Consider the following 6000-nt stretch of genomic DNA (forward strand, 5'->3'; position numbering starts at 1 on the left):
ATGTGAAAGCATGAGGATTTGTCTCTCCTGAACTAACAACCCAGGAGCACCTGGAGGAACACAAACTGTCCTTGTGCTTTGGGTGTGAAAGCTGAGCTCAATCTCTTTTCAAATGGGCTGCTAATACCCAGTCTGTGTCAATTGGGGTGAGGTGTGACAGAGTCAAAGCTTTAATAAATGTACACTGGTATCACACCTAAGCTTGCAAAGCCCAAGATTTCTGAGACACCCTTTCACATTATGGAAGAGGCATTTTGAGCCAAGATAGTAGTAAGACTCCTACAGCTTCTTTTGTTTCCTTTTAATCCAAAGAAGAGATCATGATGTAAATGCTAAAATCTTCTGTGTCCATTTTTTTGACTTCATTTGCCTAACAACTCATGTTTACAAAAATGCATGTTGGATGCCCTGGAGAGTTTTCTGACCTACTTACTAAAAGCAGTGCTGAGTATTTGTTTTCCTTAAATGAAACTAGACAAGTTCTCAGGTTTAATGTTGTTTGTTTTGTCTTACAGATAAATAGACAAGGCAGAAAGTAGACTATAATGACAACCCTTGGTTTCCTTTTATTTTCTTTCAAGGCATGACCATTCACAAATGGTCAGCAACATAAAGTCCTGCTTCCACTAATGTTTGGGCAGCCTAACTCCCTCGGGCTACCATATTGACACGAGATGTGTGCATTGTTCTCCCTTATAACAGTCTCTCTGTGTCAGAATATATTTGTAAGAAGTTGACAGCACTGACAGGAGTGGCCAATGAACACTGTCTGAAAATCTAGGATGTAGTCTCAAAAATCAGATTTTTGAGGAGTTGGAGCCGCTTTTCTTCACCTCTTTCATGTTCTTTTCTAGATATCAATTTTAGTCACACCATGAAATTAATTTGAGCCAACACTAAGTCAAAGGTCTCGGCAGAATGAGGTCATGTTCCACTCCCAAAACAATGCAAAAGTACTCTAGTTCCATTCTATTTAATTGTTATAAGTAACCAAATAAGCAAAAAGCCCTGAGCAGTAGATGTTGCTAGTTACAGCACAGAGGTGGGAATTTACATAAAAACCAAGTCACGGGTAGCAAATCCTCTTTGATGCTCTTCTGCATTGATTTCAATGGAATAACACTGAGGATCTTGCTCAACAGTCTAACAGACTGTGAATTTTCTTGTAAACTATTTTTCAATAATATTTTAAGATCTACATTAGATATTGAATTAACTATTCAGGCTTGTTATAAATAAATCAAGTGCAAAGATAACAAACTGTCCCCTTCCCACACAACAAGCTAGAACTTTAATTATGCCCCATTACTTGGCAAAAAATCAAACTAATAAACAGTAACTCTAGGCCATGCAGAGACATTTTTCCCATAAATTCCCTTTTTTTAAATGTGGTGGGATTTGCTTATGGACTTGCTTCAGACCCTGCAGGCAAACATTTCTGCCTAGATATGTCCAGATTAGTCTAGTTATCCAAGGAATAAAATAAACAGCTTAAATTACCTAGGTTATATATTTATGCCCGAAGTTACAGTGTCATCTGTTATTTAAGCAATAATACTCTGATAATATAAAAACATAATATAAAATATAATATATTAATATATAATAATGTAGTATATATCAATAACACAAAATAGCAAATAAAAATTCTTAATAATACAATATAAGAAATTTGGTAGGCATAAAGGGGGTAATGAGTGCCTCTGAAAATATATTATAATTTAGAATCAATTTAAAGAGTGACATGTACTGTTGTCCTATTTGCTTCTGAAAGTGGGGAGGAAATGACATGTCCATAAGTCAGCCTCCACCAGGCACAAGATTATTTTCTGGACTATCATTCATGCCTCAAAAAAATATGTTATTATTAACTTAATAATTGTGTTAATTATTAATTAAATCACCATGAAATCTTAAACAAAGGATTTGAGCATTTGTTTCTTCTAGGCTTTTCCCTTTCTGAACTGTTTTTAAATAGTTTTTGTGGTTTTACTCAGCTGTTTATTCAGATTCATCTTTAGAATTCAATACCCACTGACCAGTTTCCTTTAGGCATTTCACATGTGGAGGGTGTGATATTCAATACCAAATTGCCTTAGAGATAGAATATATTGCATAAAACAATATTACTGTAAGTTACATTTAGAAAAATACATAGTAATCACAACATAGGATTTAATCACAATATCATTGTGATTCCCACTGTTCATCTTTATGATGCTGTGCATATGTGGGTTGAAGCCATTGCCCTCTTCCAAAACTTTGGATTCTTGAATTCTGTGTTGTGCGGAGCCACAAAATGGCTCTGTGCCTGTGGCCTGGCTAAGTCAGGGCAGTCACATTATTTCAGGGAGCTGTGTTTCACTGGCACATCTCCCTTGGCCATCTCCTCTGAACCTTCTTCCACCAGTCACAGCCATGAACAACAGAGCACTGTTTTCAGTGCTTGGATGGAACTGAAAGTGCCACTAAATATAGGGGTGCCAGAATAGGACTTGAAAAGATTCAAACATTCAACAAACATTTAAACATTCCAACATTCATCCGAGCTTTGGAAAAAGCACAAAATCTACAGAAGGCAAGAGCAGATAAAATTTTGAAAGACCTCACAGAAAGCAAAATCAGACACAGTAACAAAGAAATAAATAACTGCAATAATTTAAAATGCCCTCTTACACTCCAGGGGAATATTATTTTTAATTATGGCTTCCAAAATAGCCCTTATGCTCAAGGTTTGAGCTGTAAACTGAGTAGAATTGATGAAAATCAATAAGCAATACAGTTTCTTTCAGCAGTTGAATATTTCATAGAAGGGAAAGCATTCTGTCTTGTCCTGTTTGAAGTCTCTGCTTAGAAAGGGTGTGCTCATTTCTGAAATGCCAGTGATCTGCCTTGCTCTCTTTAAGACTTGGTAGACATCAAGGGTGCTCCCTCCACACATCACAGAACTGTTCAACTCTACATGGAGCTGAGCTTTGAAGGAGTGAAACAGGCTATAAATCAACTCCTTATGAAGAAAGAGATGTGTTTATTTCTTTGTCATGTTCTTTCAGAGCTGCTTTAAGAAGTGCATTCAGCAGAAAGGTTGCTCTTATGGTGGGTAATTTAATTTTTAACTGAATTTGCCCAATGCAGCATAGCTTCAAAGAGGTCATGATTCCATTCCAAGAGGGATTTTGCATTTTTAAATATATTTCAAAATCAAATGTTTCATTAGAGATAGTGTACTTTTCACACCTCTTTTAACACTACAACACAGCTTTTCCTTAGGGACAGAAAGTCTTTGAGGAAGGGCACAGTGGGCAAGGGAGTCATATACATGTTAAACTAAATAAAATCTCAAGTGAGTTATTTCATTTGCACAGTTATGAAAAAACAATGATTATGCTGGACTTCTTTTTATTAAAAAAAAAAAACAACAACCAACCAACAAAACAAACAAACAACATACCAAATATTTAAATAAATTTTCAGTGTTCTGTTTCCCTGGATGATCAGCAACTCCTCCGCGGTGATGAGCTCCCAGTCGTATAGACTCAAAGACAAATATGGCTTGATACTAAACATTTCTGAAGTAGTGGGTATTAATTCAATATGTTTTTTAAAAGATAAAGAGTCTTTTGTGAAAGGGTCTAATGATCTAATCTTCCCTCACTTGTACCCTGATGATTTTTATTAGGCAGATCCTGTTTCATCAGTGAAAAAAAATCCAAATATTTTCAAATAATTTTATGTTTCAGAGAATATATACTGGCACCTGGTGCTGAATCCTGAAGGGAGACCATTTAATGCAAATTGACTGGCAAGTCTTCATGGGGTTCTGTGGTTACACAGTTCCTGAAGCAATTACCCTAGGCTACATGGAAGTGCCTCAAAATGCTACAAACAGGGATCCCTGTTTCCTGCTTGTACTTACCTTTTTTGGAAAGCTCCAGTTGTAACTATCCCTATTCTGCCACAGAGCTGCTTGATCTTTGGGAGGTCACTTAAACCTGCTTGCACTGCCAGGAGCCGTGACCCCACTGGAGGTTGTTCTTTACTGCATCAGAGAGCTGAATGTAAAAGTCTGGGAGATATGCAGATGTCACAAGAGTATTGATGTAAAACCAATTGAATGGCTGACTTATAACCTCTGGATAGCAATATTCAAAAGTATGGCAGTAGGGGATCAGACACAAACCCACTCAGACTCAGAACAGGAGGTTTATGCCCCCAGAATTGAACTGCCTGCTCTTCTTATGCCATATGAAGAGATACCCAGCTTTGAGGCAATAGCAATTTTATGGAGCAGTGAATATTCTCCTTTCCCCATTCAGATTTCAGAGAATCATAGGCCCTCCTTGGGATAACTGTCATGCAAAAATTTTAGATCCAAGCTAGCTGACTAAACTAAAGATGTGTCTATAAATTACTGATGTGTACATTTTCCCTCTACTCTAGTTTCCATTGCTCTGTTCTTTCTTTCCTATATCCCTTACGTCAGTGTGCCCAAGACTGCATACTTTCAAAGAACAAAGTATAAATGTTTCAAGCTGGCTTAGCAGAATTTTGTTTTCCAGCCGTTGCTTTCTTCTTCTTTGAACAGAAGCATGAAGAAAATGCACTTTCACTTTAAACAGTAGGGTTTTTTATCCTGTCCATGTTCCTCTAGGCATGAAGGTTTGTGCTTGGTGTGGTACAAGTAGGTTAGGCAAGATGTTCTGAAGATATAACTAAGACAACATCGGAAAGGAAAGCCTACCTGAGGTAAATTGTGGAAAATAAAGTTTAAGATAAAATTTAAGATAAAATTTAACGACTTTCCCTGAAAGATGATCTGTGTTTTGTGGATGTATCAATTGGTCTAACAAATAATACCACAGCTCCTTATGAACCTTGCCTCTTTTAGACAAGGAATCATGCACAGGTTGGGTGAACTGTACGGGAGTAAAAATACAGCCAAGACAAGAAGGACTGAACTGGGAATTTCCACACAGAATGAATGGTATTTAACTGTATAAACAAAACAATTAGGGTTTCAATATCGTGGCCCTAACACTCTCTCATGCTGTGCAGCTCAGGGAAAGGAAAAATTTAATGCCTATTCACCAGTGGAATATAATAGAATATCACTCTCCCTAGTAAAAGAGGGTACCTACTGATAACACATTACAATGTGCAACAGAATGTGTCTTAAATCCATCTTCTAAGGATGGTAAAACATAAAATAAAGTTGGATGATAAAATCACTGAGTTGGAGCCTTTCCTCCTTTCCATGGAAACAGCAGTCAAAAAATTGAACAAGCAGTTTCTTCTTACCCTTTTGCCCCTTGTTTAAAGGCCTTTATTCCATTCAAAGTCATCCAACTCTATGCATATTAATTTATGTTCACAAAACAGGGATCCTAAAAGGAAATATGTGATTTCTGTGCATCAGAAATGTGTCAAGAAATGCTGAACATCAATGGACAGGGGAAGAAAAGATAAAAAAAGAGAAAAGAAGTGGAAGAGGAGAGCCAAAGGCTGAGAAGAGAAATGCAATGGAAAGGATAATTGCAGTGCCTTTGCACAGCCGAGATTAAAGAGAGCTGTATGAACATGGAAGCCACACTAATGATGAACAGGGGAGCCTAAGGTGTAAGGAGGCATCCAGGTGCTGCAGGAGCTTGTACCTAGAAAAGAAAAGAAGAAGCAAGTTAGCAGAAACGTGGTTGGACTGGCCCTTGATGACTGAGCTGCTAACAAGAAAGCTGTTCTATCAGCAAGCTTTTGAGGAAAACACTGGGGAAAGGCACTGTGGGGAGATGAATACTGAAGCTCTTGCTGCAGGTTGAAGATTGGCAGGGGTATAAAGGTAATGCCTAAGAAATGGCTTCTTTGTTAGTTGTGAAAGGCAAAGCTTTGATCTAAAAGACCATGTCTTCTAAATAGAGAAGCTTCAATATCTAAGATCCTGTTGAGGTATGTAAATAAAAATATACTAAATTGCCTTTCTGCAAAAGGCAGATGTCTGGACAATCC

The sequence above is a fragment of the Cyanistes caeruleus genome, chromosome 5 (assembly GCF_971803275.1).
Source record: "Cyanistes caeruleus chromosome 5, bCyaCae1.hap1.1, whole genome shotgun sequence".
Taxonomy (NCBI): domain Eukaryota; kingdom Metazoa; phylum Chordata; class Aves; order Passeriformes; family Paridae; genus Cyanistes; species Cyanistes caeruleus.